General features: G+C 33.4%; 1 pseudogene; it reads right to left on the minus strand.

Moving 5' to 3' along the window:
- Window positions 1–5,743: 5,743 nt before the first annotated feature.
- Window positions 5,744–6,402, minus strand: LOC149783304 (protein BUD31 homolog pseudogene; annotated as a pseudogene).
- Between the last annotated feature and the right edge of the window lie 11,753 nt (window positions 6,403–18,155).

Genomic DNA, 18,155 nt, shown 5'->3' on the forward strand with positions numbered 1-18,155 from the left:
GTAAATTTTTCCAAGTAAGAAAAATATTTGTAACCATCTTTTGTTCTAAAAGGGGGCACTACTCTAATATTCTTCAATATCAAAACTTAAATTTGCATTTGAAGTCGGAATAAGTTTTTCACATGCCATCTCCATATTTTTAATTCTAAATTGATATTCCTTCTCTTCCTTCTCTCTTTACATTTGCATTTTCAACTCTCTCGTTCACTCTTTCTTCCATTGAATTTGTTCTTTTTGTAACTGCATTATATTTCTTTCTCTTTTTCTTCCACTAGTAAATAAATGTGTGCTCTTTCCTCTCTCTCTCTCTCTCTCATATTGTAAATGCATTTGTTTTTTGTAGTAACTGCATTTACATTTTTGTGTTTCTTTATCTTTCTAAAGTTCCAGCTTCCTCAACTCCAGTTCCATCTTGTATCTTAATTCTAATTCCTTTACTTTAATGTCAGAGTCTGATACAGACTTACTGATCGAATTCAAAGCAGTTTTATCCAAAACATTCTTTTCTTCCAAATACTGAACCAAAATATTTATTATTTCCTGTTTCGTAAAGCAAGCTTTTACCTCAGTAAGATCGTAATTTCTGACACGCTGATTCAATTCATCATTTTTTTTTTAAATCTAATTGTTCCCCGGTAGGACGTGAAATAAAGATTTCCAACTTTTAAGGTATTTTAGAAAACGCTTCCTTATTTCAAAAGCAAGGTTTTCTGAATTTCTAGCCAAACTTCAACATCATCCCGGACCAGCCACCATTTCTTATGTTACTGACCTAGACTTCAATAGATTATTATTCTAAAATAATGGTTTACAATTTGAATACTGTGCAAAACAGATGCCCTTATGAGGGTCACGTGATCGTGTTTATATGACGTACTCTCAACGTAGCGCTGACAAAATCCAATCATTTTACTCGAAGAATAAAATTTATAAAAATTATTCATTTCACTAAAATCTACTTAAAAGTCTAGGGTCACGTATTCAACACAGCCTCGATCTCAGCCATATTATTCCCACAATAAAAATAAATAATAATAAAACTTGTTCACGTGACTGTTACTAATTTTGAATTAAGGCCGGGACCCAGGTCAGCCTTAGGTGTTTGCAAATGAATCAGTGGAGGTTAAACTATTTTCTGAAAAAAATTCCAAATCACGTAAATAAGATTATAGTATAATAGCATGTACAATAAAAATATTTTTTTTAATTTAACAAACAAACAATATATGCAAAATAAATATGAATTAAATTAGATAAACGTAACACGATCATGGATACAAATTTGTTTTTTATTGTAATCTAGAGAGTGTTTTGTCTCAACCTGAACACACAGAATAATGATAGACTATAAATATCGACAACAGCAACAACAACCTATCTATGTTAATTGAGTTGAAACCTCTTAAATAGCTTTTAAGTTCAGTAATTGCAGAAGTGAAGAACATAGTTCTATGAGAGTAATGTATGTATAGAGTTAGTGGGTGGGGATAATTTTCGAATACCTTTTTACAAACAGCAAGTATAAATCATTTCTGAGCAGATGATAGTGATGACCATAAGGGAAGCAAAGACCTTGTAGTTAATATTTTTCAAAGAAATAAATGCATGTGATAATATCATATGTATCAGTCTTAATGGAGTTATCTGCCTTACACAAACTTGTCTGCTTTAAATTTTTATATTCGTATCACTTCACATAAGCACTTGTATTGTGTATTTGATTAGGAATATCTGACTTAGTGACATACCTACATTGAAATGTGTCTCACTTATGTCATGTGCACTTTTCCTTTCATATTTATAAATCCCAAATTTCAACATTGGCTATGGCGACCTACACAATACGCTGAAAATGGATTGTTAGATGTGTGACTTTATATATACCGGCATTCGTGGCCTTTTCGTTTAATGAGCAAATCATGGTCGTTGTTGTTGTTTGCAGCTAAACTCGAATTGTGCATCGGTATAATTGGTACGTAGTAACAAATATAAATAAAATTATGATTAGGAGTTGAAGCAACAGGGCAATTGCAGTCGTGGACATAGAGAATCAGGAAATTTCCAACTGTCGAAACTATACTTGGAAAACAATGGTTGCATTAAGAAAAATGACGATAAATATAGGAGACACTCTGTCTCAGACTTATTATGATGGAAAAAGAGCGAGGAAATGAGTGCCTACCGAATGTCATCTGCAACGTGCGTTTGATGGTGAAACAAAGTTTAGCAATCAAAACTAATGGTGAGAAAATATCTAACAATTTTGGATCACCTGAAATCTCGATGTGAAGACACCAGGAACATTACATAACTTTAACATAAATTGCGAAACATGTGCTTGCGATGATTTTCATAAGTATATGTACCCGATTATAGTTTTCTGTATTTCTAGTCAAAACTTGCATTGACATGTCACTATGTTGAAGTAAACTGAATTATCCCTAATGAGTTCACTTGATTTCGAAGGGTACCTACCGAAATCGAGACACACTGATCCGTGATTTCAATAACTCTTTCTTAGGACTAAATTCAACACAATGTTATAGGTAGTTTTATGATGGTACCAAAAACAGGATCACATCGATATAAAAGGAAATAGCAAGCAGGTAAATGATGAAGGCCAATGTGCAACCTGTCCACACTGTTCTAGACATAAGGAAATATATATGTTTTCAAATTTAGTTTAATCCAAGTCCTTGCAGAATAATATTCTAAATAATATTTTCAAAAGTTTATTGAAATATTCTAACATAAAGCTTAAATACTTTATTTTGCTTCACAGATTACCCGGATTAACGCAAACAAAACACCGCCAAACGCACTCAAGCAAATTTTCTCGAGTTCGTTGCTCAAACGGCCATACGACGTAAATCAGTTCGGTCCCATGGCCTCTATTTGTATTCAACAGCATCGAAGGTACTTTTTCGCTTTTATGTAACATGTTAAAATCGACAGTTGTTATTAATTGGCTTCAGTTTAATCCTTTGGATAAACATTTGAACTTTTTTTTTTCTTTCTTGAAATGAAACTATTGCAAGAAGTTCTGCATGACTTATGTTTCAATTTTAACAGCATAAGTCGTTATAAACATGATTTATTTACTTGCCGAAATGCCTTTAGGGAAGGATACGTAATTAAAGAACATACAAGGATGCTTTTGTCTCTTTAATATTATCCTTGCAAGTTAAGTCAACAAGAAATGTCTGTTGAGAGAGAGACAGAGAGAGAGAGAGAGAGAGACAAAATAATTAACATTTTATTGAATTTGCCTAAGATATAGTCACCCCATACCCACTTGTGACCCTTAAGTTTCCAATGATTTTCAGAGCAATCATGTTCTTTATCAGCACTCTTGTCGAAATATTTGGATTGTGATTATGACTGGTATGAAGTCGGTCCGTTGTTTTCACGTGACGTCACAAAACGTGTTTACTTCCATATCCGCCATTTTGAGCCCCTAGCCACTCAAATCGGCACCTAATAACATTGTTCTTCCCGCATAATTACGAAGGCACGTCACATTTTGTGCATAAGAATATAATAATACATCACATTCTGTTGTGCATGTCAAACGCACGAGACAGAATGCGTGACTTTTCTACTTGTTTTCTTCAAGTAAAACGTTTAAATTTCAACAATCTTTGTTATTCTTTCATAAGCAAAAAGATCGATTGATAAACAAACGCATAAACAAATGGATACACAAACAAGCAAAAGCATTCAATAATTTTTAATTTCCAAGGGATGAAATCAATCATTTGGTAATCTTTCAAGTTAAAAAGCTAATTCTTAATATATAATATTTCTAAAAGCATTTCAGGAATACTTCGTTTTGACATTCGACACAAAGTCATGTTCCGTTTTGCATGTGTTTCGTTTGAATACAGTGAAGATGTAACGTCTTTTTGAACGGTTATCACTTTTATTCAGTATCATCCTACGTCGATCATCTCCACAACAAATACAACATTTGACCAGTCTAATTAAACTGGTTTGTCAACTGTCTTTGGTACAAACACCTGTTGTCGCGAAAAGTATTTGTACATAAAAGTCCTGGCATAAAACACATGCTGTAAAATTTTAATTCATAACTGATATTTTATCCCGAAATTCATTGTCCGGAAATACTCTTTCAAGATGACAAGCTTAGGGATATGATACGACACACTTTTTAAAAATGTAAGTATTGCCTGTTTGTAAAATAAGAATGCATTTCTATTTGATAGCAATATACATGATTACGCTTCAGCTTCACTATTATGTCTTTCCATAAAAGCAAGGGAACTTCTAGCCTTAGTTTTATTTTCGTTCTATCAGGCACTTAATTTCAAGTTTAATATATGTATTGTTTCAATGAAGTAAATGTCCTTATCGACAGTTAAATCAGATTATTATCTTGAACATACATGATGACCAATATTGACAAAGATTTGTTAGGGACTCATAATGGTGGCGCAAGTGCGATCGCACTGCATTGTGGGTATTTGCGCACTCAATCGCGACGTTGGTGACAACAACCCATATTGAGTCATAGGGGACAATGATCACTGCTCATAGATGTGATGATCATTACATTCAACTATATGTGTGTGTGAATAATTTCGAGATGCATGTTAACTGCAGCATTGCTGACCCCAAATCACTGTCCCCTATCCACGTTAACCATATCTATATACAATATATATTTATAGAAGCGTTAGTTTGAATTTCTTGAAGTCAATTACTGACAGCCGATTGAGAATATTTTGTCTGTTAAGGTGGGCTACGCTGTACTCTAACACCTAGATTTATGCAAATGTTACCAGGGGATGAATTTTGACAAGTGCTACACAATGATTATCAAACGGAGGACACTGTACCCATATTTTATGCTTGAAGTATTTCTTTCAAATTTTTAAGTTGATTTCTCGAGCTCTGTGCATGCTAGAATCCTTAAACTAGAGGATTATTCGCATATCTATTAGCAACACATATTTACAACAAACGAAGTACACTTTGCCATACGATCCAAGGTGTGGTGGCTTAGGTTATGTTTTCGCATTTAGCTAATAGCGGATAAATTGTTTTGTATCCTGAGTACATATTGTTACACCTATAATCCCGAAACTTAGCAAGGAAATACATTTTTATGAGTACTACCTGACCGATATGTTCTACTTCACAGACAATTGTTCAATCTTAATTATTATTCATGCCAGAATGATCAGTCTCCATTATTCTACGAGTACGATATACTTGCCACTGGATCATGCCGCCACAATAGTGGATCAAGCCGCCACAATGGTGGATCAAGCCGCCACAATGGTGGATCAAGCCGCAACATCAATCAAATCCGCGGCTTGACAGATTCTAGGAGCTTCAGATTTAAGTGAGTTTTAAAATGAGTAAATACAATTAATATGTAACCCTTGAAGGGATTGTTCCATTTGTATGGATAGATCGAAGGACCCATGCACATACATGCATAGATTTATTTTAAATGTGATCGCAAATCGATCCGATAGTCAGGTAAATGTAAATGAAATAGTCAACAATGAATAACAGAGTGATGTAAGCCTTGTTTACATTTATTGATCTCTCATTATGAAGTTTTTAAAATATACATACAGTTGAGCTAAATCTGAAGCATTCCGATTGTTATCAGTTACATATCAATTTATATGATTTTGTTATCGTTACAAACGTAAATTGCATTAATTGTTAGTTCAGCGTATCAGTCGTCCGCCATAGGAATATTTGCAGGTCTATAAAATATTCGCAAAAAAACATATGCCATTTAATAAAGCATAAATGTTACTGCACCAGACTGGTTTGAATTTCAAACTACGGTATCCCACGTGACATCACGTCAGTCAGTGAAAACTGAAAATTATAGTCAGCAAAATTATATGACGAATTGTTAATACGTTTCCAGTAACAAGTTTGTAACACTGTTTAAAAATAATGTTGTCGAACTTCAGATTTCCTCTAAATTCAGACTGAACAGCCTCTGCATCCACAGTGAACACACTCTACTATCACACCCTCTTCTAGTTTGGACTTCGGAACACGGCATACACAAATGGTATCAGGCTTGGTGTCCCGGATCTGAATACAGCGAAGACAGCAGAGATTTTCATAACCCGGTTTCTTCCACTCGGCGATCAGATTTTTATCTACAATATTCCTCACTAAGCAGAACTCAAACAATTCCTTACTAATGGCCTTTCTAGTGTAGAACAAGTCGTAAATGTATCTGGATTTTTCATGACGAATCTCAACTACAGGCCAAAGTGCCTCCACTTTTCTTTTGCCTCCACGTAGCTCTTGTTCGGCCGCATTAATTTTGTCGTCGAAGTCGTCCAGGGTTGGTTTGATCATATCCCATCCCTCCGGATATTTCCTTCTCCTCACATTAAGCATATTTGTGTCTTAGGTTCTGTATGACAATCAACAGAATGCACAGATAAAGATCTAAATGTTCAGTGACCTCTGTTGCATATGTTTAGTCGTTATATAGTAAAACAATTAATTAGACCCCAAACTGACCAATAGCCAGCCAGGTGGTTGAAAGTAGTTTCACCATAAGGCGAGTGCCACCTGTCAAACTAATGATATCCGGGATGAGTAAATTGCAGTCTGGAAATTAATTTGAGTATATGGGATTCATCAAATTTCTAAAATAGGTGAAATCAAAATAAGTAATCTTTTCTAAATGTAAACCTGTCATGATGATGTTAATATTAATAATAATTCCGTGATTGCTATAAAGATTATGCGTATGTTAATTAAAGAGGTGATGTACTAAAATCTATCATTTACTATAGGAAGGAAGGAAGGAAGTAAAGAAATGAGACGTTTACGTATGTACCTTCATATCTACTGATCTACCTAAACAAACACATACATATCAACTTGATTGCAACATTGTTATGTTATTGTGGTTTTATTGGCCTATGCCCTATATTACCGATAAACTATTGACATGCATATAAGCATAGATACATACAGACAGACAGACTTATTTTAAATATCAGAGTAACATTTATTTTATTCGATGGCAATTATCTGGTTTAAAACCTGCTTATTTCTATTATTGTTACCCTTATTATCAATAACATCAATGCATGTTTACAGTTTACATTTAGCGGACTTTAAGAAATTTCGTTTATGTTACATACCCAAATTAGTTTTTCGCAAAAAGTGTGCTCATGCCGGATGTCAAACAATAGACTGTAATTAGTGCAACACGTGGTACGCACCATATGGCGAAACTGCTAATATTTGAATACTCTGACTGACTATTAACGAGTTTGTTGTCTAATCGGTTCCTTTACTCAAAAAATTACCTTAGCATATGCATGGAATCTGACATAATATTAATATGTATATTTTAATTGATAGTTTGTTTCTTATTTCTAATTTTTTAAAATTTCATTATATGCTATTGTAATATAACACAGTTTACTGGACTTGACCTTTCCCAAAAATGAGTCCATTTGTGCTTGACCTAACTGACTTTTTAAATTTTATATTTCATTTAATTGAACAACTAAAAATAGCTTCATTATTCCCTAAGCGTAAAAGCATATTACCAAATTATTGTTCAGGTAAAAAAGAAGTGGTATAAATATACTGTTCAGGGCCAGGGTTTTCGGAAAATCCCATGTGAATTGTACAGGTTATTGTTCTGTAAGTAAACAATGTTCATCAGATCATTCTAGAAGGTTATTTTCCATTAGATTTTGGTTGTTTTTAGAAAATGCTAATGTGACCTGGGGTCAAGCAGAGAACTACATTATCTTGTGATTGTGAGGATTTGACCAGTTGTGCTTTAAAGCTGGCATTTTAAGTTGTATTATGTTGTGTCCAATTTGGGCTGAATGTTTTTTTCTTCAAAATATTGTATTAAAGTGATTATTTTCCCTGGAAATACAGAAGTGCTCTGATATTGTTCTTCGACAAAGTCTTGAATTTCTATTAAATTCAAAGCTGGAATAATATTTCTTTTATTTAACAAGAGCTTGTTGACATATCAGTACTTCGCTGACCAAAAGAGAGACGTCTTCGATTTCCATCTTGAATTTCTTCGGGACTTGAACTGAGATTCACTTGTAACATTTCATCGATAAGAATTGTCTTTATAATTCTTGGATTATTTTTGGATTTAATTCGCAATACAGTAAGTTTTTTTTCTTCTCATTTTTCACTTTGTATTCCATGGAAATAAATTATTAAATTTTACTAAGCTTATTTTTTGTTTTCACTCCTTTCTGCTACTTTTTTTAAGAGCATAGACTCGTACACTACAAAACAGTAACAGGTGCAACTATACATGCATGATCAAACAGTAGAAATGGGACTAGGTTAGATGATAAAGGGTCAGGAAGCAGTTTGTGAGCACATTTAAGTCTGTTGGATAGTGTAAATACATGACTATGTCGGTGTGCATTTCTGTATTTCTAGTAACCGTGACGGAACTACTAATCCTTGAATGATCTGGATGCCTAATAATATGGTAGGTGTCTAACTGGCCTCTCTACTAAACAATTACCAAACAGATAAATAGTTTAATAGGCAATAAACTAACTTAGTTATGTATCGTGTATTATGATTGTTATGTTACAAATGCGCACTGCATCAATATAATGACGTTAATCCTATTTTTGCCCCAACTTGTAGGGCCGGGCATGAAACGACGCTTAAAATGAGAAGAAGCGGAAACAAATGTCTGGAGGAAATGGAGATCATGAACAGAACCACAGAAGCGTTTGAACAGAACCTGAGAAGCTGAAAGACGACGTGGAAGTACTTTGGCCAGTATTTCAGATTTATTTTCAGAAATCTAGATACGTGCATCGACTTATTCAATACGAATGATGAACACTATTCGTAAAGAAATGAAAAACTGCTGTTTAGAGAAGAATATCGCAGACAAAAGCTGATCGCCAATGAAAAAAGCAAGGTTATGAAAACTTATACTGTGCTCAAACCTAAGTTGCTACTTGTTAGTGCAAACTCCGTATCTCGTTTCCTTAGTTCCAAGCTAGAAGAGGGAAAGATTGTAAAGTGCGTTCACAGCGGATCTAGAGGTTGTTCCAAATGATGCTGCATTTATGAATAGAGAGCATATGTGAAGTTTGGCAACCGTGTATATAAATAGTGTTACAAATTTTTGACAGAAAACTTATCAACAATTTATCAGATCATTTTGTTGATTTAGAAACGCGTAATTGACAGATGTGATGTTTTTGTCACGTATGATAAATTGATTTGAACATGAAATAATTTCGAATCCGTCAACAACATGCAGCACATAAGCAATGAAATAAAAAACATACGGAAGAATGCAATATAACTTCTCGTGTCCACTATGTATAGTAACCCTTGATTGTTATGTGTTTTTGAAATATGTTATAGATTACAATAATAATTATTCCAAATCTGGACGACTGAAGAATAAAGGCAAATAACATTCATTAATGTCTTAGACCTTTTAAAAATATAAATAATTGAATATGTCATTGCTAAAAATCTTATTCCGTTTAAGATTTACATAGCAAAATGTAAAAAAATAAATTATTCTGTATTTATTTACATCATAAAAAGCACACATTATTTCGTTCTTCTCTATAATCTCCTCTGTCATTCCAGCCTTTTATTGTACAGAAATATCAATACAAACACCACAATCAAAATGCTGCATTCATTTCATCTCAAGCCAGTAACAGACGAACACAGACTATGTTATGACTGAAAGAACCGTAGCAAACTTTCGTATAAAGAAACAAACTATATACTCAAATCGTCCCCAGTTGTCTTGCGATCCAGAGGATAATTGGATTGAAACTTTACTTTTATATTAATTCATTTTAGTTTTGAATTCCGGCGAAGTAACGGTGTAATACTGGTTTGATTGAAGAAAGAAAATAAAGTCCCTATTGTTTCATGTGAGTGTTAATATGTGTCGTTATTCGCATAATTGATTCATTGATTGAAGTGGGCTGTGCTCGGGTTGGGGTTCACACATTCTTTCTTTATTCATTTGTATTTCTCTCAACTCAAGTTAGGCCGCCTCTAATTATTTATTGGATTATTGCAAAAGTTCCAAGTGGGTTTAAGTTTCCCACTCAAAGGGGATTAACTGTACATTACGGGAGGTGTACAGCTGAAGGAAAGAAATTGAAGAGAAAATTACACGAGAGATTTTTTTCTTTATTTTATGAATGTATTTTCCAACCTGGGGTAGATTTCCAAAACGCTTTCATAGGCCTGTTCACTTCGCGTGGCGCCATGTGACATAGTCCCATGACGTCCTTATCTCGTACTAATCCCATTAAGGATCCCTGTGCCTCCCTGTTCATATTTTTTTAGAGTATTTAAAACTTTCCCTAATCTAAAAAGACAGTTTTTTAAGGCACACACAGTGTCTATGTTTAAATTAAATGTTTGATTTATTTTTAGAATTATTACGTTTATTATAATCTTAAAACACATCTAGAGATTCCTGTTGCCTCACGGTCCAGAAAGCCTCAGAGGAAGGGAGCGAGATTGGGATCTTCGGTCCGTTTCAAAGTAACATCCATAAGGGGTGCCCTCCGAAGCGCCCCCACCCGCCCACTTCTCCTTACCCCCAGTCCATAGGCCCGAAAATCTTTAAATAGACCTGAATTTAGTTATTATAATTTACTTATTTTTTAATTGTTATAACTTGGCCACATGCCATCATTGCTTTAGTTATATTATCCGTAAACTTCCTTATTAATTTTTTTATCGAAGTTACCGTCTAAATATAGGATTTGATTTTTCGGTATTTCTCCTTCTTATAGATTTACATTATCAATTGAATTCTTTCATTTTTCCTTTCTTCGCACTGTGCTATAGCATTATATTTCGTAAAATGTGTTTTTTTGCACATTGGGCATTTAACAATTGTTCTAAGCATTCTTCTTCGTAGTGGGACTTCTCCAGTTAACCATGCGTTATGTAAATATTTGAATGCTATACTTTGAATCTTGGGTGAGTCGATGTTGGCCCAGTGCCTCCAAACTCTATCCACTAAACGGGGATATTTTCTTCTTCTACTTTATTTTGTATTCTTAGGTGTTAAATTTTCCCTTATCCAATTATAAGTTTTCTTCGTTTCAATTCCCATAATTCGTCAACATCTCTATATTTACATAAAAGGTTCTTTATATTCCTAAATTTCCTTGGTACTTCCAGTTTTTTCACTAACTTATTATTTTTGTATATATCACTTCTATTCCTCATGGTAAAACCAAACCAGTGTGTGTGTGTGTGTGTGTGTGTGTGTGTGTGTGTGTGTATATATATATATATATATATATATATATATATATATATATATATATATATATATATATATATATATATATATATAACCTCGAAGGAGTTTTTGGTTGGTTATTTAGCATTTAAAATCTATTTAACATATTGGAACATTTAATTTAATTAAAATTGGGCTTGGTAGGGCCAGTCCTCCCCTATTCATGGCCCTATATAGATTAAATTTTTTTAACTTAATGTGTTTTGAAATTCCAAATATATTTTATAATGTCATTATCAAATTTGTCAAGTTCATTGTTCCCTACATTGACAGTGGGCAACCATGCCTCACTGATCTTTCTATGTCAAATTTTTCCGTTACAGCTCCATTGACCTGTACACTTGCAGTTATTTTGTTGTACAGGATTTTGGTCCAGTTTAGGATGTTTGTTCCAAAACCAAATTTTTCTAATACCTTTTGTATATAGTTATGTTCCAATCTGTCGAAAGCTTTCACTTGATCTAAAAGTACCATAGCACTTTCCTTACCTGTTTCATTTATAAAATCAATTATGGATCTTATATTTAAAATATTATTTTGAATGTTTCAACCTTTCCTGCAACAAGATTTATTTATATTTATTATTTCATTCATTCCTTTTTTTATCTCCATTTGCTAAAATTTTACTTAATATTTTATGGTCTTTATTTAGGAGGGAGATGGGCCTCCAATTTTAAAGTTCTTCCATGTCGCCTTTCCCCTTGCATATAATTGCTATTAACCCTTCCCTCGTGAATTTAGACATTGTGTCATTTTTTTTAAAGTATATTATGATATAAACATTTAAGAATCGGCGCTAAATCACTTTGGAATTTTTTTGTAGAATTCCGCAGTGAGTCCATCTCTTCCTGGGGATTTACCTTTTGCTAGTTCTTTACTTGTGGATATTATTTCTTAATTTCTGATGAAATCGTCACACAGGTTTCTGTGTTCTGACGATATCATTCCACATGGTACCCCTTCTAAATAATCTAATATTACCTGTGTATCTATGTTTTGAGACGTATATAAGTTAGTGTAGTATTCTCTTATTTTCCCCATTATTTCGTTTTTATCCTTAATTTCTATCCCTGTATCGTTTAATCTATCTATTGTTTTCTCTCCTCCTCTCATTTCCTCCCTTTTATACAGACGTTCTGCCCTTTTCTAAATTTTATTAAATTGTCCTGCTCTTATCTCTTTACTTTTTCTTTCTTCCTCTGCTATTTGTTTCAAACTATCCGTATATGTTTTCCTATTCTCATCTGTTAATGCTTTAATTTTAAGTCTTAGTTTGAATTCTTCTTTCTCTATTTGTTGTATTTTTCTACGCTTCTTTGAATGATAAATTGCTACTTTTTTAATTTTATCTTTAGTACGTCCCAAACTGATAATATATTACTTATAATGTCCCCTTTTTTATTCTTTATTTTGATTAATTCATTTTTATCTTCTGCCACAAAACCCTCTTCTTCTAGTATTCTATTATTTATTTTCCAGATCGCTTTCCCCCATTTTTTCCTATTATTTAAATTCATTTATAAATGTACTAATTTGTGATATGAAATTTTGAAATCAATAATTTCTACTTTTTTTGTGTATTTTTTCCTCATATTTAGTAACATAAAATTTATCCAATCTACTAGCCCCCTTATTTTTGTATTCATGTGTGTATTTTGCATTTAATAAATTTAATTTTCTATATATATCCACTAGATTGTGGTCTTTCAAAAGTTTTTCCATTATTTCCCTTGAACTGTACTCATTTGTTGATTGTCCCCCTGTTTTGTCTACACTCTCCCCCACCCAGTTAAAATCACCTCCTATAACTAATTGTTCCATTGTGTAGTCATTTATATGTTTACTTAAATTTTGGATGAATTCATGTCTCTTTTCTCTGGTGGCTGGACAATTTACATTGACTATATATAATTTATTTACAAGTTTATGTATTGCCCTTCCCTTCAAATTCCCCCTTCTTCTATTCTTTCCCAATTGAAACAAGTTTTTCTTTTCCTAATAATGTTGGCTTCCCCTGTTCGTATATCATCTTACTTAAAATTATTTAAAATTACAATTACATTCATTTCTTCTTCTATCATAGTTTAAAATTCTTTGGTAATATTAGTATGAGTCTCTTCTAAAAGGATTACATCATACTCAGTTAAGCTTATTAATTTATTGACTTTATCTTTATCTAATCCATTAGTGTTGATTGTTGCAATTCGTAAGTTTGTTCCTTCCATTTGTGTTTCCTCCAGGTGGCCGCTTTCTTCTAATTATTACACAATGTATATGAGTTATTTGTTTATTTTGTTATTAGTGATTGTTTAAAGATAAAATGTTTAGTTATTTGGGGGCACTGGATCCCATCCGCTTACTATTTTACAACCTGTTTATTTATATTATTGTTGCTCTTATTATCAATAACATCACTGCATTTTTACAGTTTTCATTTAACAGACATTTTGTTTCTTCTTCTTCTTACTAATTTAGAAATTTCCTTTATGTCACTTACCCAAATTAGTTTCTCGCAAAAAATGTGCTCATGCCGGATGTCAAACAATAGGCTGTCATTAGTGCAAGGCGTGGTATGCAGCATATGGCGAAACTGCTAACCTTTAGATAATCCGACTGACTATTAACATCTACGATGTCTAATCGGTTTCTTTACTAAAAACATTTACCTTAGTATATGCCATGGAATCTGACGTAATATTATTATGTATATTTTAATTAATAGTTTGTTTCTTACTTCTAGTTTTTTTTTAAATTTCATTACATGCTATTGTAATGTAACACCGTTAATGGACTTAAAAAAATATAGAAAAAGGACAATTAGAAAAGATAAAACAGTTTATTTTTGGATGGGAAATTTGACAAAAATTCACTTTATAAAATTACTGATTACATTGTTGGAACAATGAGGGCATCTGGGCAAATAATAGTGGTAGGTAGATAACTATGAAATAACTTGTTAAGAAATTGGTATTTGGGGGAGAGGTAGGAACATAAAGTGGAGGGGAATGGGAGGGAGAGCTTTGGCTGGCTACCCATTAGGGGTCTGATACTGTCTTCTATCACAATCTCGCCAGAGTTTCACACCGCTCGGTTAAGCGAACACCCCTCGATTATAGCAATACTATTTGGCTGGGTTTGAACATTTATGGCAGGACACTCACCTTATCGGAAATGACTATTCACCTTTGGACAAAAGAGAGTAATATCGTCATTGCAAAATACGCGCACAAATATTTTTTTTCTCTCTCTCTCTATTTATCTCTATTTCTCTCTCTCTCTCTCTCTCTCTCTCTCTCTCTTACCCCCCTCCTCCCCCGACCCCGTCGGGCATGTTCAGATGTAATGTTGAAAATAAGAACGACTGTTTATGTTATTCATATTGTGTATTTCACAGAGACTTTGTATTTTCAAGTCACTCTGGCTGAATAAATCGATTACTATATTATTTGTACAGGGGCAGATAAACACAAGAATTAGTGAAAAACACAAACTTAGAAATATTTAACAAATTAAAAATTTCCATGTAAAAATGAAAAACAAAAAATAACTGAGGCAATTAAGAATCAAATCCAAACATAATCCAAGAATAATCCAAGAGTAAATTTTAGAAGTCATAATAATGAAATGTTTTAATGAATTCAAGTCTCGACAAAGAATCCAATATGGAAGGATATGACGTGTACAGTATCCTTTATGGTGTTGGAATGTCTGCATTTCTGTGTTATTCACAGCCAATAATCCTGTATTAGGAATCCAAATATAACTTTTAAGAATTTTTTTTCTTCAACAATTCTGTACGAGCACTCAAAATATTTCCTGAGAAACGAATTAATCTTTCAGAATCAAACTAATTTGAAGAAACATTAACCTATAAATTTAAAACTGGCTTAAACAGAAGGAAACAACTTGACATCAGGTTTTTCAAGCCCAGACTGAGATTATTTCTCTAAAACAAAGGTTTAAAACATGAATACTGCGCAAAACAGATTCTCGCATGAGGGTCATGTGATCATGTTTACATCACGTATATCAACCTGGCCCTGAAAAAGACAATCATTTTATTAAAAGAATAAAATAAAATAAAAAGTTATTTACATCACTAAAATCTATTTACAACCAAGGGTCACATATTCAATACACAGCCTCAATCTCAGCCTTATCATGCCCACAATAAAAATAAAGTTAATAAACGTGACTGTTACAAATTTTAAATAAAGTCCGGGAACTAGGTCAGCCTTAGCTGCTTACAAAGGAATCAGTCAAGGTCAAACTATGTTCTACAAATATTTCCAAATCACGTAAGAAGATTACATTATAATAGCATGTACAATAAAAATAAATTTTTAAAGCGGACAAACAAAGAATAAAATTGAAACAAATATGAATTAAATCAGATATACGTAACTCTTCCCCTATAAAGAAAAAGAAAGTTTTGGGGATAAAGCTTTCTTTTTACCATATATTAATTATACATGAGATTAAAGAAAAACATAAGAAGAACACGTATAAAAGATAGACAGTGAACATTAAATATAACATGTCTTAACACGGGAACGTGCATCTACTCTTAAATTATCTTTTCCCTTGACGTACCTGATGCAAGACTATATTCCTGTAACAACAAACTTAATGTGAGTAGTCTTTGATTTTTATTGTTCATCTTGCCGATGAATGTAAAGGGGCTGTGATCATTAAACACGGTAATTGAAGAAGAAGGTGAACTAAGGTAAACTTAAAATTGTTGGAAAGCCAATACCAAATCTAAACATTCCTTCTCGTTGCTGGATAATATCTTTGATGCTTATTTAATGTGTTAGAAAAACAAAATACTAGATGATCAATACCATTTTCATCTTCTTGAATCAAAGCTGATCCATCCCCAACAGTACTTGCATCAGCACACAATTTAAATCATAGGCTGAAATTTGAATCTGTAAGACCTGGCATGCTGTTAAGTATGGCTTTTAACTTTTCAAAAGCCTCCTACATTTTTCAGTCGAACGGAACTTGTTTTTCTTACTCACAAAGCTTTGTCAGGGGTTCCCTAATTATAGAAAAACTAATGTAAACAAAATTTTGGATAGTATCCAGCTATATCTAAATGTCGCATCAGTTGCTTTATTAACAGGCACGGGAAATTCGGAGATAGCCTTGACCTTAGCATCCATTGGTATAACTTGTCCATATCCAACGATATGTCATAGAAAAATTACACTAGCATAGCAGAACTCACTTTTAGATAAATTAACTGTCAACGATACGTGTGTGAGTCTGTCAAAGAATTTCAGAATTGTTGCTAAATATTCTTTCCAGATGTCGTTGTAGACGATGACATTATCGATGTAACATCACAATTGTTATGACCAGAGGTAATCATATTCATGAGACGTTGGAATGTACTTGGCGACCCTTTCATCCCAAACGGCATTACTTTATATTGGTTAAGTCCATCTGGAGTCACGAATGCCGAAATTTCTTTTGCTCTTTCCGTTACTGGCATTTATCAATATCCTTTCAGAATGTCAGATTTGGTGACATACTTGGCATTCCCAATAGAGTCATCTATTGCTGGGAATGGGAACGAATATGTTTTATCACACTATTCAACTTCCTATAATCAATACACATAATGGTCAACAGGTATTGGTTACCAGACTTGGGCTTATGTAAGGGACCAACACAATCTACCATAATTCTACTAAATGGCTCCACAAAAGCAGGTGTAGGTTGCAGATAATCTTTAGGTAACTTATGATTGGGTTTTCATACCATTCGACATGTAGGACAAGATCAACAGTATTTACTAACATCACTTTTGATTTTTGTTCAATATACGTGAGTGTAGATCTTGTGATAAGTTTTGGTAATCCTTAAATGACCAGCCAAAGTAATTTATTGGCCAGATTGAGTATTTCCTATCTCTAAGATTTTGGAACTACAATGTGATAGTTCACTGACCACTCATCATCAGCAGGTACCTCGGGAGGTCTCCATTGTCTCATAATAATTTCAGTTTTAATGAAACGACAAACAGGAACTTCAGAAGCTTCAGTTTTACAAATGGCCCCTTGAAACAAACAAGATATGTCAGTATTTATTTCCTTTTCGACGACAAGGGATTGTCGTTAGTCAACCTGATTAGAATAAAGAGAAAGAGTAGTTAAAAGAGGATCAATGTGATCGATACCTTCTGATTGATCCAAACAAGAAGTTAAAGTTACCCATATGAAAAGCCTGACCAATACATGTGTCAGCGAACGGAATACTTTCCTCATCAACATCATTCTTAAGAGCTTTATTTGCCATAGCGCTGGTAACGACACAAGCTGGGAATAAATCAGGAAATTATTTTATGTTGGATTGACTTTCTGATCCAAGCAAGGCTTGACAGTTACAAGTGGAATAATCACAACCTATCTCCAGCTAGATCGGTGTCTAATAACAATCGAATACCCTCAAAGAGAATCTGCCGACTGTCACGGATTCGGTGATTAAGTGCGATGACAATTTTCCACAATGGAGAGGCACCTTAACAAAGCCGCGCTCTACTCTCTGAAACAAAATACTCTCATTAGACGACGACTTTGCAGAGAAAGGTGAATTAGCTGACAATAAACTCTGAGAAGATTCTGTGTCCTTAACATTTTAATAGGGATATGATTAACCGAATCACCCAAGAGTGATTATAGATCCCTTCAATATGAATGGTTCATAATTCTCCATAATAAAGTCATACACTGGTTTGTAACACCCAACAAATGTATTGCTTTCAAAACAAACTCGACACTTTGACCTCTTAGAAATAAGAGCATTTGGAATATGTCTGTAT

The sequence above is a fragment of the Sinohyriopsis cumingii genome, chromosome 14 (genome assembly GCF_028554795.1).
Source record: "Sinohyriopsis cumingii isolate HCF-2022 chromosome 14, ASM2855479v2, whole genome shotgun sequence".
Lineage (NCBI taxonomy): Eukaryota > Metazoa > Mollusca > Bivalvia > Unionida > Unionidae > Sinohyriopsis > Sinohyriopsis cumingii.